Source organism: Schistocerca gregaria, chromosome X (assembly GCF_023897955.1).
Source record: "Schistocerca gregaria isolate iqSchGreg1 chromosome X, iqSchGreg1.2, whole genome shotgun sequence".
Lineage (NCBI taxonomy): Eukaryota > Metazoa > Arthropoda > Insecta > Orthoptera > Acrididae > Schistocerca > Schistocerca gregaria.
In genome coordinates this window covers 599741309-599760259 of record NC_064931.1, presented here as the reverse complement: position 1 = coordinate 599760259, position 18951 = coordinate 599741309, and the positions used below count along the sequence as shown (strand labels likewise).

General features: G+C 43.2%; 1 protein-coding gene across 1 annotated transcript in view; it reads right to left on the bottom strand.

The window, feature by feature from the left end:
• The window catches only part of LOC126297996 (KN motif and ankyrin repeat domain-containing protein 3), a 381284-nt gene that overhangs the window by 359788 nt on the left and 2545 nt on the right, over positions 1–18951 (bottom strand). The gene's annotated exons all lie outside the window — the stretch shown is intronic.

Sequence of the window (18951 nt, the reverse complement as noted above, 5' to 3'; positions counted from 1 at the left end):
TCACTCGTTCCCACCTACTTTCGGGAAACCAGTTTTAATGTTGTTTTTTCCCCTTCCTTTAGTGGAACGTTTTTCCTTTCTGCTTTGACTCACTCAACTTCCTGTGGTTTGCCAGTGCTACCCGCGAACGCACGGTACATGTTGGAATTGTTGTTGACAGCAGAGGGACGCTCAGCCTGTGAGTGTTCGCTTGCCCTTGTTTGGTTGTTTGGGGAAGGAGACCAGACAGCGTGGTCATCGGTCTCATCGGTGTACGGAAGGATGGGGAAGGAAGTCGGCCGTGCCCTTTCAGAGGAACCATCCCGGCATTTGCCTGCAGTGATTTAGGGAAATCACGGAAAACCTAAATCAGGATGGCCGGACGCGGGATTGAACCGTCGTCCTCCCGAATGCTCGCCTGCCCTTGACTGAAATGTTGGCAGTCAGGTTGCAAGCCCGTCCACGTGGACACGACCTTACGCAAGCAACTGAGAAGCATCCCATGTTAAAGTAGTTTCTAAGTTCAGTGATTTCTGGTCGTTTTCGAGAGTCCTAGTTTCGTGCTACTTTATTCTCTTTTTATGGGGGGGGGGGGGGGGGGGGGGAGGCAGGATGAGGGGAGGAGAAAGGCTCTTGACGCCCAAGACGACGTGCCTGTCGTGGATGGCTTTCACACCTCATGGACGCCTTAGCTGTAACTCTGTATGATTACAGTGAAGAATATTGTATCGTTCTTGCTTTAGTTCGCCTGACACCAATGGTAACTGTGTTCACTCGCATCCAAGAGGTCGTCTGTGCTGTCTCTCGTTGTAGGCAAGGAGGGACGGAGTGATCATGATGGTGGCTTTGTGTTGCAGAGGCTGTTTCTGTATGAATTGAGGACTGTGGCATACGCTCAGGACTCAGATAGAATCGTCCGGCGAAGTGTAGAATGAATGACAATGCGCTTTCCGTTTGTCTAAGAATATTTTGGTGTAGTGAAAACTATCTGCGAAGGATATTCAGTTTAAATTTCCACTTGGAATGTAGTTTCATTACTTTCTTTCTCTACAGACAGATTCTTTTTCATATGTGAACTTTTCAGGGTCCATACACCCATCCCCTTTTTTTATTTTATGCTTCGGAATTTCTGACTACTTAACGTTTTACTGGTGCGTATGCTTTCAAACGCTTTATAGTGTTCCTTCTCATCTTTTGCATGGTGTTGAAAGCTTATCGAAAGCGCGAGTTCACTCACTACAAACCTTAGTTGAAGGTTAAAACCGTATCTGTTGCCTAATTCAGGTTACGCTCTGTCATTGTCGGTTATTTGAGAATAACTAGACGGGGCCTTGCGAAGGCTTTGAAGCTGCGAACTTCCACCAGCTAAAATGCGATTGCAGTTTTTCGCGACGTATTTCAGCTATTAAATCTTCACAGGTTATCGGTCGAGTGGCGTCGTCTCTTAGTCGAAACGTTTCAATGGATTGCGTATCCGTCATCTTCGGGCAAAGTGTCGGCTTATATTGTGGCTACAGATATTTAATAAAGGGAAAAGCTGTTTGCTTCAGTGCTCCGGCCGCGGTGGTCTAGCGGTTCTAGGCGCTCAGTCCGGAACCGCGCGACTGCTACGGTCGCAGGTTCGAATCCTGCCTCGGGCATGGATGTGTGTGATGTCCTTAGGTTAGTTAGGTTTAAGTAGTTCTAAGTTCTAGGGGACTGGTGACCACAGATGTTAAGACCCATAGTGCTCAGAGCCATTTGAACCATTTTTTGTTTCAGTGCTCTTGATGATCCTTCCTACAAATCTGATTTCACTCTGTGTGATTTTCACTAGTTCCCACAAGGGAAAACCGGTCTGAAAGTATATTAAGTATGCCAACGCCCATGAGGCAATGAATGATCCTGACTTGATGAATGGTTTCGTGGGATAAAAGATGTGCCATGCTAAAATTCTTTTGAAAAAGTGGAACAAATTGACTTGTAATGCAAAATGATCATAAAACCATTTGTCCGCCATTTAATGCACAGAAGTGTCTGAAAAAAATTCCTGCATCTACAGTTTTGTAAAAGCCACTGATTATGTGACAGTACTTTTCCGAGTCATGATTGAATGGTAATGAAGAAATGTTAAACTAGACAATGAGTACATTAGAATTTATATCAAAATCTCTCTAGATTTGATACCACACTTAGCACTCCGTCTTCAGGCCACGAGTGACCTATCGGGACCATACGACCGCCGTGTCATCCTCAGTGGAGGATGCGGATAGGAGGGGCGTGGGGTCAGCACACCGCTCTCCCGGTCGTTTTGATGGTATTCTTGAGCGAAGCCGCTACTGTTCGGTCGAGTAGCTCCTCAATTGGCATCGCGTGGCTGAGTGCACCCCGAAAAAGGGCAACAGCGCATGGCGGCCTGGATTGTCATCCATCCAAGTGCCGACCACGACCGACAGCGCTTAACTTCGGTGATCTCACGGGAACCGGTGTATCCACTGCGGCAAGGCCCTTTCCTTGATACCACATTTAGACAATAAGAAATGATGCTACGGCAAAAAGATGCATACCACACTGGCACCAAAACTAGTTGATGGAGAGAAGACCGAAATACTGAATTCGGTCTTCCGAAATTGTTTCACCGCTGAAGACCATAACGGTTCCTCCTTACAATCATTACACTAATGCTGAAATAACAGTTACTGCGATAAGCGATCACCGAATAGAAAATCTACTAAAAATGCTCAACAGCAGAAAGGTAACTGGATCGTTTGAAATATGTGTTAAGTTCCATAAAGATCATGCGAAAGAATTTGTTCCCCTTCCAGCAGAAGTTTATCGTCGGCCACTGGAGAAACGAAGGACATCTGGTGATTGGAAAAAGTCGCAGGCCATATTCGTTTGAGATGTTGCAAAACATAGCTCACATTGTTGGTGAAATCCAAGTGTAGTAGACAGAGACGCTCCCACGTTGACACCGTTTTCCTTGTTTTGGTTCAAATGGCTCTGAGCACTATGCGACTTAACTTCAGAGGTCATCAGTCGCCTAGAACTTAAAACTAATTAAACCTAACTAACCTAAAGACATCACACACATCCATGCCCGAGGCAGGATTCGAACCTGCGACCGTAGCAAAAAATGGTTCAAATGGCTCTGAGAACTATGGGACTTAACATCTTAGGTCATCAGTCCCCTAGAACTTAGAACTACTTTAACCTAACTAACCTAAGGACATCACAAACATCCATGCCCGAGGCAGGATTCGAACCTGCGACCGTAGCAGTCCCGCGGTTCCGAACTGAAGCGCCTAGAACCGCACGGCCACCGTGGCCGGCTGCGTCCGTAGCAGTCACACGGTTCCGGACTGAAGCGCCTAGAACCGCTCAGCCACCGCGGCCAGCCGTCTTAACGGAGTAACGTGGACAAATGTAAAGGTAATTTCCAGAGTAACCCCAAAGGATTTTTATGTAACCACTACTATTTACAGTTCATGTTAATGATACAGTGGAAAACGTTGGAGGTTCCGTGAGGCTATTCCACGTCGATGCTGTTGTACATAGGAAGGATGCAAAGCAAGAAGACTGTAGTAAAACGCAGGCAGACCCGCAGAGGATCGATGATTGGCGCAGGAACTGTCAGTCGACCCTGAACGTTTATAAATGTAACGTACTGCGCACAAAGAAGCGAAGAGATCCACTACTGTTGGATTTCGCTATTACCGTCAAATCACTAGAAACAGTAATTTCCTGTAAAATACCTAGAAATAACTATCTACTGTGACCTAAAGTTCAACGATCACGTAAACAAATAAAATAGTAGGCAAAGTAGGTGCATTGGGAGAAACGTAAGGAAATGTAATTCATCCAAGAAAGAAGTGATTTACAAAACAGTTGTCCCACCGATTCTCGAGTACTGTTCATCAGTCTGGGACCTTTACCAAGCAGGTTTCATAGAGAAAATTCAGCGAATAGCGGCGCGGTATCGTTTACTCGGCGGAAGAGTGTTGCGGAGATGCTCAGCAAACTCCAGTGGCAGACACTGCAAGAGAGGCATTGTGCATCACAGAGAGGTTTACTGTTGAAGTTTCGAGAGCTCAAGTTCGAAGAGTGGGGCAGCATTTTACTTTCTCCCACATATGTCTTTAAAAATGATCACGACCAAAAAATTACAGAAAAGCGATACGAACAATAATTTTACGCGCACACCATTTCGGATGGAACAGGAAAGAAAGGAACATACAGCAATACCAAAAATACCACCACTCACCGTAATGTGGCTTGCGGTGTGTAGAAGTGGATGCAGTTATGATGATATTTCATGTATGTACACAGAATAGATGGCAGTAGCAACCGAGAATCGAGAAAATTTAAGGATAAAAATATTTTGCTGTTCGGCAGTTGTCCAGACGGTTTCTACAGCCTGTTAGAGCCGATACTGAAACGACCCACTATTTTTTAACTCCAAATGCTTTTTATGCAACCACAAACAGGAAAAACAGCTTTCATGCTTTCCTTTTCGTTACACCTGTTCACAATATTTCGTAATCACGGAAGGCTTAGAGATAAATTCGTGAAATTAGACAGTATACAATAAACTCAAATGTCGAAATCATAAATTTTATGCTCATTCCAGCACACATTGTACACGGTCATTTATCGACAAATGTCGTACAGTTGGATTAATCAGATGATTCTGAATATACGTCTCTCTTCATCTGAGTATTATTTTGAACATAGTTTCCAATTACTGGGTCTTGGAAATGCTTGTCAAAGCAGAGTTAGAAATTATTTAGGTTCTCTGCGGTGACGGAAAGATGTCATGTGCGAGCGTATGACTTGGCAGCGACTGCTACAGCGCGGATGCCATGGGCTGAATGCCGATCAGGTGACCTCTCGCCGCATCCGCTGCCGGCATTCTAATGGGCTTAGCGTTACTGCATCCTCCCAGACATTTCTTCTGACCATACGACTGCGAGAGGAGCTCATCTGCACTACTCTGGGCATAAAGTGCGCGAAACTCACATGTCGCCAATCCGTGTTTCATCTGTGACCGACGAAACTTGTCCCCTTCACTGAATAATAAAATAATTCACGTTAAAAGCGACGGGTGTATCGGTTTTTGATTTTTAAAACACTCGGCTCTACATGCACTGTCTCAATAGAGATGAATGCTCTTCACCCTTCTGGGTTCATTTCTTACCGTTTAAAGAGCAGAGCTGAAATACTTGAAACATAGAACTGAATTAATAGATACTGATCTTTGACATACAGTGGATCACATGTAACGTCTTTTTTTTTTTCTAAACCGTAACAACTACGTTTCTTTTGAAACGCAACGATATCTATTTTAACACTATCCGATAGGGATGGAAGGAAAAGAGGAAAAGTACACTTGTTCATGTGTTTTTTTTTTTCTTCTACGTTCCACTCTCCGCTACAGACCCTCACTAATAAAGGCAGGGACGTACCTACTACCTTTTGGTGGCGGTCTTTGTAAATATGGCTGTTCCTGATGTATGTTGAGTTTTGTGTGACTGGTACTACGTAGCAAACAAGCTTAAACTATGGGACATCAAACCATTTTTTTTAAATAGTAGAACAACCCGGGTTAAACAGTGGGTGCAGTCATTTGGCTGCTGCCTGTTACTGTTCTCTAAAATTTAAACATTTATATTATTTTGACGTTTAGCAGTAAAGTCTGTCGAACAGTTCGCCACGATTTTTTATGCTGGTCCACACTGTCAAATCTGTATGCTGTTCATTAATGAAAACGCAGTCTTTGTGTAGGAAGCATGCATACTCCTACATAGTAACTGAAACAGAAAACTTAAAGCACAACAAAGTTGACCAAGAACCACAAAGGCAAAAGGTTTTGAAAAAAATCTAATTTTCCAGTACGATTTTAAACTCACTTGTATTAAATTAGGGAAATATCGGGAAACGTTAACCATGAAGAATGAAATACATTTCGAAACACGTCGCTCGAGACTATGTGAATCGGTTTCAATGTTTCAGCCAATTCTTTGACGACTCAGTTTGCAGTCGCGTGTTAATACTGTAGTTGCACGCACTCATTTTCCTTTAACTAACTTTAGAACCTTTAAATTTGCCAGTTTTGATACCATTTACCGTGTTTCTCTGTAATACTTTTATGAATATGACGGCATCGTTCGAGAAAGTTGCGTGATAATGGTGCTACGTCACGTCTGATGCGGACATTACGCTCGCTTGCGCCACACTTGACGTCACCCCAGCTGGTGCTGAGAGCCTCCTTACAGAAGATAGCCGATTGTTCCTCTTTTTATGTTCACGCCCCGTGGCAGTGCTGTTTTGAGGCGTAGGAAACGTTTAGGACGTTGCTGGTCAACGGCTAGGACGTAGGTAGCTTGCTGCCTTATCAATTCGACTTCTCTTCCAGCTGTTGTGGAGTACCGACATCGTATATGCATCACTAATTCTTCCTTAGGTAGGGAAAGTGCTCACAATCTTGAAGTCTCCACAGTCTCAGCAACAACAAACGGAGTTGGAAGAACAGATACTGAGCACATGACGTCCATGTCACAACTTGTGCTTTGATATGGAAGAAATTATGGTACAACTTCCAGCTGTATTATAGAACTGCACAATCAGCATTTGGGAAACGTCCATATTAGTCGATTGCAGCGCTGTTACTAAAGAGACCTAATGAGAAGAAAAGAAGAAAGGAAATTTAGGGTTTAACAGACGACTATGTCACTAGACACGAGGCACTTGCTCTGATTTCGGAAGGCTGGCTAAGGAAATCGGCTGTGTACTTTTCAGAGATATAACCCCGGTATCTGCGTCAAAAATTTAGGAAAACCACTGAAAAACCAAATTTGATGGCCGGACGGAGCCGGCCGTTGTGGCCGAGTGGTTCTAGGCGCTTCAGTCTGAAACCGAGCGACCGCTACGGTCGCAGGTTCGAATCCTGCCTCGGGCATGGATGTGTGTGGTGTCCTTAGGTTAGTTAGGTTTAGGTAGTTCTAACTTCTAGGGGACTGATGACTACAGATGTTAAGTCCCATAGTGCTCAGAGCCATTTCAACCATTTTTTTTTTTTGGCCGGACGGGGAACTGAACCGCCATCCTCCCGAATGCGTGTCTAGTGTCTTACCACTGCGCCAATTCGCTTGGTGGACCCAGTGGAGATCGCACAACTGTGGCCGGGTTTGAGTCCTGAATGACAACAACAAAAGTTTGCGAGACAATAACAAACAACGAGACAGCGTTCTCTATTACATCAGCTAGTGAAGGAACAAAGCCAAGTAGAGCGACCTGGATATTAGTAGTGAGCAGCAGAAGCAGAGTTGTTGAACTCTGTCACTGAAACTTCGACCAAACGTGCTAATGGAAATGTCAGTAGTTTGTACGAAGAGTTTGACGGGGCAAGGAGTGGTATTAATTCGTCTGTAAAAACGCAGATCTGTAACAGTGATAGACTTCAACGTGAAAATTAATCTTCTGATAGTCTATCAGACAAAAGCAATGACAAGGAATCTAACAAAAAACTGGCAAGTAGAAACAGATCAAAAGGAGCCGGCAAGACATACTGTCATATTTGTGTATGAAATAAACGGGAATATTTTAAAAATACATCAGATGGCTTTAGGTAGAATGCTATTTTGCGCAAGGAATATTCCAACATCAGGTCTTTATAGACAGAAGCAGCGTATTACTTCAACTAAATGCAGTTGTTTCCTCGTCTCGTAACAATCAGTCCAATTTTAGTTAACACATGTTTGTTAGAAACTGGAGGAATACGTCTATTGATGCATTGGTCTCATGTAATGAGTATACTGTGCAAAAGACGCCTGCCTAAGTAGCTTTCATGTTAAGGCCTTCCAATCGCTCTCCTGTATGTTTGATTCTTGAGGTCTGATAAATAGATTACCACTAGTTTATAACGTGTAAAGGAATCCAGGCAACAAGGATCATGTTAAAATGCTTACAGTATAAGATCTCCTATAATTTTATGCGAATTTTGAAATACCCTGTCCGACGTCACAGTAACAAATTTTGATTTCTGCAAACACACAAGAAAATGTCGATGCTTATCTAAAGACACGCGGTCTCACTTCATCCATGTTTTTACGGACGACTCCCAACATTCTTCAAGTTATATTGCTGTTTGTACCTTTTAGCATCCCTTGACATCGCCTGTTGAAAACTTCAAATTAGCTTCAGAAGCAGCATTATTTTTCTCTGAGACCATATCATACATGCTCTTACTCGGGGATATACAGGCAACCTGGAGCTTAATCGTAAATTGATTTGAGAGTATTCGAAAAGTTATAAGTCTCGTAAACTATAGCGGACGAACTAATAAATACACCATGAAAGCAATAGAGGGGTATTTTCACACATGAAGAACAGGACATACCTATTATTACGCGATACGCAGAGTCGTTCTGTAGCTGGTTCATTTTGTTTAAGTACATCGGTATGGAGATGATGACAGTTATGTTGCCTTTGTCCGTCAGTAAGATCACAATATTGAGATACTCGCGTAGGGGTCGAAGCACTGACCTCCCAGCAGCAGAGATGTTCTTGGACGCTGACACCTGTGTCACAGCATGGCAAGTCTCCCGCCGTATCTCCTCGACAGGGTTTGAGCAGTTTCAGGATTCATTGTTCGACAGACCCAGTAATGTCCAGAACGGATTGTATTCTTGAGATGAGCGCGAATTCCAGACCCTTCTCCAAATCCCCTAGGTTGCACGCCGTCCGTCTACTAAGTTTGTCTTCCAATTTTACTTCTTGCGGTAAATCATCTCTGAAGCCTTGAAACTTTTCAATTTGGCGTTCTGTGTCAGACTGTCTGAGAACGCTCAAGAAGAGCTATCTACCCACGTCCAAAAGGTCGAGACGAAATCTTCAGATGAAGCGCTAATAAGTCTCTAGATACGAAGTCCAGTTCCTGCAGACTGTGGCGAATCCTCTCGCACCAATGCGTGACTAGCTCGATTTTTCACTCTGCTGGCGACTGTAGAGCTTATAAAGTGCGTCTGCCTAGTGAAACTCGGAATAACTCTCAGATCTTCTTAATAAGAACGTAAAGGCACACAGAACACAGCTCTTCTTATTCTGAAGTTTACCAGTCTTATTCACTTCTTTCATCATCTTCTCCCAGTACAGATACAGGATGTGTTGCTTGATGCTTTTCCGACGGACTAGTTGCAGAAATGTGTCTCGGGAGAGACTGGCATTAGCAGGAGCTCGAGTCATTGCACAGCATTGTGTTTGTCGCACCTGAAGATGTCGGTCAACTGCGCAGATCACATATTGTGAGGATTTCACAAAGACTTCCGATGTCTCGCCCGAGAACCATTTCTGCAACTAGTCTGTCGGCAGATCCTCAAGCAGCAAATACAATATTTTACATTGTCAATTCATAAACCACTGCAGAGGGATTGGGAATGTAATGCAAGACACCGCCTGACATTCTCGTGACAAATAACAGCATTTCGTCAAATCTGTCCTTTTTTAGGTCATATTCTAGCGAAAAAATTTTGTTTTCCTCCGGAACTCGAACTGCCTACCAGCATGACGATTTAGAACACTAACGTACTTTCCTACGAAAGGTGTGGCCGAGTTCTTCAACAAGCTTGGTCAAATCAGGGCACCAGTGGTTCCGATTCACTATAGGTTTGTTGCGCAACTGTATGTTACAAGTATGCATAGCAGAAGAGAAATAAGATTAATATTTTATATGGTGCGAAATACCCTGGTTCTGATACCTTCTTGCGCTTGACCGAGGTGGATGGCACAGTGAACTCGAATTTGAGAGAACGGTGGCTCTAATCCATCCAGATTTTGGTTGTCCGTAAATTACCTTAATCTTTTAAGGCGAATGACGGGAAAGTTACTTTCAAAGGGCACAGCTAATTTCCTTCTCCATCTTTTCCCAGTCCAAGCTTGTGCTAAGTCTTGAGCTCGTCATCGATAGAACGTTAAACCCAAATCTTCTTACATTACTTCCCGCACGATGAGCTTCCACTGGCACGAAGAGAGAGATAAAAGTATAACTCACTAGCAGCTTGCAATAGAAAGATTTCGAAAGATTTATATTTTAATCCTTAATATTATTCCTATACTGACAGCAGTAACCCATACACAATTGCTGGACAGTTGTCGCAGAGAAAGCAAAGAAAGGAACGAAGTAAGGAACATTAGAGTTTGCCGCGCGGGATTAGCGGAGCGGTCTTGGACGCTGCAGTCATGGACTGTGCAGCTGGTCCCAGCGGAGGTTCGAGCTCTCTCGGGCATTGGTGTGTGTGTTTGTCCTAAAGATAATGCAGGTTAAGTAGTGTTTAAGCTTAGGGACTGATGACCTTAGCAGTTAAGTCCTATAAGATGTGACACACATTTGAACATTTTTGACATTAGAGTTTAGCGTCTCGTCGATCGACTTCTTGGTCATTACGGATGAAGTTTTAGCTCGGATTGACTGTGGTACGGGAGAAGACTTGGCTTTGACGATGTTGAGCAAACCATCCCGGAATTTTTTTGGAGTGAATTTAAGAAGGGTGACCATCCGGTCTACAGAGCGCTGTTGGCAAGCTGGGTGCACTCAGCCCTTTTGAGGCAAACAGAGGAGCTACATGATTGAGAAGTAGCGGCTCCAGTCTCGGAAATTGACATACGGCCGGGAGAGCGGTGTGCTGACCACATGCCCCACCATATCTGTGGTGTCACCGCCAGACACCACACTTGCTAGGTGGTAGCCTTTAAATCAGCCGCGATCCGGTAGTATACGTCGGACCCGCGTGTCGCCACTATCAGTGATTGCAGACCGAGCGCCGCCACACGGCAGGTCTAGAGAGACTTCCTAGCGCTCGCCTCAGTTGTACAGCCGACTTTGCCAGCGATGGTTCACTAACATCTACGCTCTCATTTGCCTAGACGATAGTTGGCATAGCCTTCAGCTACGTTATTTGCTACGACCTAGCAAGGCGCCAGTATCCGTACTATTGATATTGTGAATCATGTACCATAAGGAGAGACGTTCTCCATAAATGGGTATTCCACCAGCTACGTCCGTTTTTCTCACTTCTAATTCCCTTGTCAAGTTCCAGACCTCACGTCAGCCTGCATGAGCTAAAACGCGTGCATTTCGGCCTCCTTTAACCATACGGTTGGCTCTCCTGCCAACCACAACAATATCCGCAACCGGTGACGCCTGTGGTCTGAGGATGACATGGTGGCCGGTCGGTACCACTGTGTCCGGCAGGGCCTGTGGACGGACTTTACATTTTTTAATACAATCTCAATCCGTATGTCCGGAGGGTAGTTTAAACCTAGCTCCTCTCAAATACAAGTTTAATGTTGTAACAGTGCCATCACGTGGCTAGGAATAGCTGGAAAATTGTTGAGCAGTGGGCCACTTAAATAACGCATCTAGACAAGTATAGTGACTTCTTAAGACAGGCAGGTAACAGAAACTTTGAACGAATCGCAACAAAATACACAATTGTATAAATCATCAATATCAGTTGTGGGAGGCAACCATGCTAGGTCAGTCCTCGCGGACAATTGCTCTGCGCTATAGTTAATTAAAAGTTAGCACTAAGTGGCTATTAAACCCAGCGTCCTATGCAAACACCCTGGTGGAATGTTATTTTATTTTAACTGTTGCTCTAATTATTGTTTTCTGTTTTGTTGAAAAGAATTAAGAAAGAAGTAACTGGCTGCGACTAATTGTAGGTAGCACTTAAAAATTATAGAGGTAAAATCTTCCGAGTTACGTTACTGGACAAAGCAGCTAAAATTGACAGTAACTGCGACATTAACTGATACCATAAAAACCAAACAATATGTCAAAAGTTCAGACCTAACAACGTAATAAGTAGTTTATGATTCTTCTATAAACGGAAGTTCCATCGTCTCCGTGCGGTGGTATTAAATCAGAGACGTTTGAAGAGTTTTTAAGATATGTAGGACTGCTTCGATTGAAGACAAGCCGCCGATGACACGCTACCAGGTAACAGAGATGAAGCGTTTCCTGCTGTGCCGCGACGAAAATGTATACATTTTGAGTGTGTATGCAGTGGAGTAAGTTTGGTGTTTGAAGCTTCCCTGAAGTTGCTGTCGAGAGAACCCGCAGTGGGTAGCCGTTGTGATCCTCTGCAGCCCTGCATCGTGACCATCGCTCGTCTAGATTAAATCTCGTAAACGTGACCCGAACCACCGATGCCTAAGGCATCACTGATCACGGGTGGACAACCAATTGTGAGCATGCCAGCTACCAGTCACGTTGTCGATGTCTGGCTTCTATTCATTTACACTGATTGGTCCCTTACATGTTATTTAATTATTATGTTCAAGAGAATATTTAAGATTGAAATACCATATCTGATGGTGTGGTGTGTTTGAAAGTGAGTGACTGTTTTGGCTACGGGGAGCGCAAGCTGCTAATTGTGGGTGTGCTCTTACGTCACAACATTTCTCGTCCTACTTAAAACGTGGAATCACGTGACCACTTCTTGTCCAGCAGGCTGATACCTTCCCTGCACAGCAGTTGCTGATTCTACCATCATTCCTGCATGACTAACTAACGTCGGTAGACGGACACGATGTTAGCTAGGAACATTTGTGAAAAGGCCAATTGGTAACTGTCTTAGAACTCTTCTAATTTGTCATTATCAATGAACTGTGAACTCTGAACGAAAGAATGCAGTAGCAAGCACCTCAGAAACATGTTGTTGTTGTTGTGGTCTTCAGCCCTGAAACTGGTTTGATGCTGCTCTCCATGCTACTCTATCCTGTGCAAGCTTCTTCATCTCCCAGTACCTACTGCAGCCTACATCCTTCTGAATCAGAAACATATAAATTAATAAATAATCTAATTTGGCATCTTGAAGTAACTTAGGTCTTGTAGCACGAGCTATAATCACAAATTAAACATCCTCCAGGCTGTGGCTAAGCCATGTCTCCGCAATATCCTTTCTTTCAGGAGTGCTAGTTCTGCAAGGTTCGCAGGAGAGCTTCTGTAAAGTTTGGAAGGTAGGAGGCGGATACTGGCAGAAGTAAAGCTGTGAGTACCGGGCGTGAGTCGTGCTTCGGTAGCTCAGATGGTAGAGCACTTGCCCGCGAAAGGCAAAGGTCCCGAATTCGAGTCTCGGTCGGGCACACAGTTTTAATCTGCCAGGAAGTTTCATGTCAGCGCACACTCCGCTGCAGAGTGAAAATCTCATTCTGGCACATGTTAACTGTTTTTGGAAATAATATACTAGACCGAAACTTTAATTGTGGATTTCTATCAGCAATGTTCCCGTGTGACATACATTTACAGGTTTTATAGAGTTTCTTGCACAGGGTGACATTTATTCCGTTTTTGGCTGTCAACGAGCATATCAAAGTTTCATCCTGTGCCATGTTGGCGAGAAATATGTTGCATACGGTCATTTGACAAATAAATAGTAACCAAAGTACCGTTTGTTCATACCTTCTAGGGGCACAGAAGAAATTATAATTTGTTGCATGCTATTTTCGGTGGCATACGTAACAAGGGGGAATCAAAGTTTCTTTAGTAATACGATCCGCCAGATACTAAATTATCAGGCAGTATGCAGCAAAATATTATGGGCAATTTGCTATTTTCAGAAAAAATCCGAATCAGGTTACTATCTTTTTTGTATATAAACAAAATTGTGGACACGATAATGTTTTTTTTATAAGCAGTAACTACCAATAGTTAAACGTGACCTGGTCGCCTATCGTACCGCGTAGTGTGCTAGTTCGAGAGACAGTGTTGTGAACCGGATTGAATCCATACACCTGGTTAACAACAGATGGCCTGAGATGCAAACCTGAGGGTAGTTCCAGACGGCTTTCCCACATCCACCTAGCTTATTTCTTGTTTTTCCGCTTCATACTCACAAGAAAATAAATTTAAAACACACAAAACAACACGTTGGCGGACATACACTGTGTGATCGAAAGTATCCGGACAGCTATTAGCGGACATTAATATGGGATGCGTCCACTCTTTGCCTTAATGACGGCTTCAACTCTGCTGCGGACACTTTCAGTGAAGTGTCTGAATGTCTGTAGACGAATGGTCGCCCATTCTTCCTCAAGAGCCAAGCCAGAGAAATAAGTTGAACGCTGGAGTCCTAAGTGAAACTGACATTCTAACTCATCCCAAACGTGTTTCATGGGACTTAAGTCGGGACTCTGTGCAGGTCAGTTCATTTCAGGAATGTTATTATCCACAAACCAGTGCCTCACCGAAGTTGTTTTGCGACAGGGTGCATTCTCGTGCTGGTACAAACAATCACAGTCTCCGAACTGTTCCTCTACTATACGTGGCACACAATGCTGTAAAATGTGTTAATATACTTCCACTATGGTTCCTTAAGCGCAATCAGGAGATTGCACCCAAGCCACGAAAAACTCTTCCCTACCTAACACCACCTCTCCCGCACTTCACTGTTGACACTACATATGGCGGCAGGTAACGTTACATAGCCACACGCTAAACCCAAACCTTTCCATCGGATTGCAATACGATAAGCGTGATTCATCACTCCAAATCACTTGTTTCCGGTAATCCACTGTCCAGTAGCGTCGTTGTTTGCACCATTTCAAGCGTCGCTTAGCATTGAATACATAAATGTGTGGCTTATGAAGAGCTGCTCTGCGATTGTACCATATTCTTCTGAATTCCCTGTGCACAATCACTGCGCTCACTCTGGAATTCACAAGTGATTCCTTACGCTGATTTCATGCGATTTTATGCAACCAACCTCTGCAATGTTCGACTATCCCTGTTCATCTGTGCACGAGGCCTGCCTGGTCTTGGTTTAGCCGTGGACGTTCCTTCGCGTTTCCACTTCACAGTCACATCACCAACAGTCGAATTGAGAAGTTTTAGAAGGGTTGAGACGTCCCTTAGGTGACATCCAACGACTAGTCCACGTTCGAAGTCACTGAGCTCTCATGAGCCACCTATTCTGCTGTTACTGTTTAAGGCCAGTAGTACACTATCAAATTTCTATGTCAAAGATTTGATCAAATATTCGTCAAATATATTTGACAAAGATCTTTGACGTGGCATTAAAAAGGGCTGTTACACTGTCATCATATTTTTCGTCAAAGTTAAAGATGGCTCACAACAACAACTTGTTATTAACCGCAGCTGTTGCATGTACCACAATTGCACTGTGTGCACATGCGGAAGAGAAGCTTGGGCGAAAAAGGAAACGTACCTGGGTGAAGCCGTGGGTTTTACGATGACACGATAAAAGCATTCAACAATACTTTTTACGTGAGCTTATGGTGGAGGATGTTAAGTCGTACATCAGTTACTTACGAATGGATGAGCATACATTTCTGTATGTGCTCAGTGAAGTGTATCCTCATATCACAAAGCACAATACTCACTTAAGAATTGCTATATCTGCAGAAGACAGGCTCACTGTAACACACTGATTCCTTGCTACAGGAGAGGGTTAGGTTAGGTCAGGTCTCCAATCTTCTTAATCTATTTTTGTATGCAGGTTGCATCACGTTGTAAAGCGCCTCATCAGCTTCATACAACTCTATTAATTTTGTAGTTATCGGTAACACCAACTGCATTTGCTGGCAATGTTTATAAAAACACTACAGATGACAGAACGCTGCAGCGATGCTAGCGCTCCATGTGGTAATATGTCACATTGCGGTGAACAGAAGACAAGCGACTTCTTTGATCAAATCTACTGCGAAGCCGTAGATTTGATCAAATATTTGACGACATTTGACAAAGTTCCCTATTACACCAACGACTTTCTTTGACAAAGATATTTGACAAAGATATTGGACAAAGAAATTTGATGGCGTAATATCGGCCTTAGCTACTGACGGCGCAATACTCCCTGCCTCCTTTTATACCGGTGGGTCCGCCTCTTGTGGCATCCTGTCGTTAATTCCGCATTATTTTGGTGCGTCAGGATCCTTTTCATCAGACAGTATATAACTTAAACGATTTTCTTCTTTACTTTAGTTGAAGATGACTACTTTACGAAAGAAAGTGCGGTGAGATCACAAAAATAAAACTGCATCTATCGTGTGAGCACCGTCCGCAAGGTACTTAAGATCCTAGCAAGGTACAGCGATATGCTGTAAACAACGAATAATTATGTTCGAACGCAGTTTTCTAGAGAGTTGGAAATCAAGTTTACATTTAAAAATCGCTTTTGTCCCTTTTCACAGTAGCTGTCAATGGAAACAGTACCATATGAACCATTATACAGTGCTCGGATCACTATACAAAGCTTTCCATTGCAAGCGCTGTTGATCACTTCACTGAAGAACAAGAGAATAAATAAGTGCGGTTCATAGGACGTTCTGCGCTCGCTTGACAACTATAGAGTAAACAAAGGCTCATGGATGGAGCAGCTGTGAATCAGCTCCCTGCAATGTATGAGGCACTTCTTAAGCTAGTACTACTCCTCGAGCTAGAACACGGAACGTTTTGCTTGTGGTAACTACAATATAACATATATGTAAGGTAGCGCAGTGGTTGTAGCATCGTCGGCAGCGAGACACTAATGAGGTACAGTTATTTTGAGAGCAGGGCCCTTAGCGAGCCCTCCAGCGCTGCCGGCTGTCTGCATCTGTCCCTCCGCACTCGCCATATCTGCCTCCATCCAGAGCACCCTGCGCGGCAACTGAATCACCAGATAAGGCTACCCTAGTACACAGTATTACAACCTCGTGACTGCTGTCAGTTAGTGAGACTTGCTTATGCTCGTCTATGTTAACGAGTGTGTACTGCCACGTTCGACATGCTAATATGAGATATATTTGTAACAACAGCCTCGTATCCTTTGGGCAGAGAGTAATCTGGGTTACTCGCTATGAAACATTGTGTGTGTGTGTGTGTGTGTGTGTGTGTGTGTGTGTGTGTGTGTAGGTCCTAAAATTCGAATACAGGGAAGTTCAGGAACTGCTGTCTGTATGTATCCGTGGCTTAGTTGCTGTATGTATAACATACCCACTCCAAAGGTTTTGCGACCGAGCGAGATGTCAAAACGATAAATTGTAATCTGCAGGACGGCGGTTTGAAACCCTCCCTATCTGCCCACCAAAATTTAGGTGTTCCGTGATTTCACGTAATAGCTTCAGGTGAATGTCGGGATGGTTTCTTTGAAACGGAACGGCCGATTTCCTCCCCCCTCCTGACATCGTCTCTTAAACACTTAGTATCTTCCTTCCTTCCAAAGGCTAGCGATTGTGTCCCTAGCATTTCATGGACACTTTTCCTGCCAGTTGATAAAACATTCGTGTCTGCGAGTTCTTTGCGTACGTTGTAAATACGAAGGTTCCTATTTGAACTGTAGGTCCCCATTACAACTGTTGCAAATCCACGGGACGTAACGGAATTACATCTATAATTTTTTTCATGGCTAGCAAGACTGTAATCTTTAAACTATCCTATGGGTTAGTGACTGGTTTATTGAAGAAGAGATGGATTAATGGGAACCAAACTTACACTTACACTTAATATGTACGGATATCATTTTAAAAGCAGTCCCAAAGTTATGGAAAGGTTTTTCAGGGACCGCTGCCAGTCACAAAATTTTGTTTTACTTTCGTTAATGATTTAATGAAGCAGCATATTTCTAGGCCGAAATCTCATCTTCAGGCTAAAATTTTACTTCAAAAACATTTCACAAAGGTACAAGTAAATATTAATGTTGTTCTTTACTGTCTTGACATGTGCTGTAGTCATGTTGTGGAGAAAGAGAACCTAGTAAGAGAGAATATTCACTTCGTCTGGTGATCTGCTGCTCGTATGAAAACTTTAAATAATCACTCACTTAGTTCTTATGAAATGACTGTCCTCTTGTGGTGTGTTCAACTACCTCCGTTGCTATAACCACTTGCAAGTTTATGAACAGTGGTTAAAAAGATTCAGGGAGCGATAGCAATGGAAGTAACGGAACACCCCACAAAAAACTGCTATTACATATGAACTAAGTGAGTGATTATTTAAAATTTTTATATGAACAGCAGTTCAAAGAAACGAAGTGAATATTCCGTCGTATATGGTTATCGTTTTCTTTCCCCACAGGATGGCCACAGAACATGCCAAGACAGCAACGAACAACTGTAATATCTATGTGTTCTTCTGTTAAATGTTTTTGTAGTGCCATTTAAACATGAAAATGAAGTTTGTACATCGAAATATGTTGCGTCATTAAACAATTAAAGTCAGTCAATAAAATTGGGCGACTGGTAGTGGTCTCTGAAAAACCTTTTCATATTGTGTGTGTGTGTGTGTGTGTGTGTTTGAGGTTTACGGGCGCTAAACAGCGTGGTCATCAGCGCCCCCTTTTCATATTATTGAGACAGTGACGTTCGATTTACAGAGCTCTCAATAGTTCAGCGCTTGTTATGCGTCCGTTTCGATATTTTTTTGTTTTTTTACTTAAGATTCTACTACTTTCTTTGTGGCCCGCTGCAGTCCAGAAAATAGGTGTAAACTGATTTAGCTGGTTCCTGCAATCACAACAACAGACAGCACAACGTAATACTAAATTTGTACGTTGGTAGTTCCAAAAAATGGTTCAAATGACTGAGCACTATGGGACTTAGCATCTGAGATCATCAGTCCCTAGAACTTAGAACTACTTAAACCTAACCTAAGGACATCACACACATCCATGCCCAAGGAAAGATTCGAACCTGCGACCGTAGTGGTAGTTCCATTTTTATCTTATAACGAGCCCATTTTCACTCTGAAGAAATTTACAAGCAGAAACCTTTTGTATACCAAAATTAGCATACATATTTCACAGAAAATACAGAGGAACCATTGTCAATTAAATGTAATTCTCAATATCACGTAGACCACCTGTGATCTGGAACGAGCTTGAGAATATTCTTAGATTCAAAATAATAGTGAATAAATGTATTTTTACAGCAATCTGTGCACTCCAGTATCACGACAACTTCCACAAGGCAATACATTTGGTTGTTTCTCGCGAG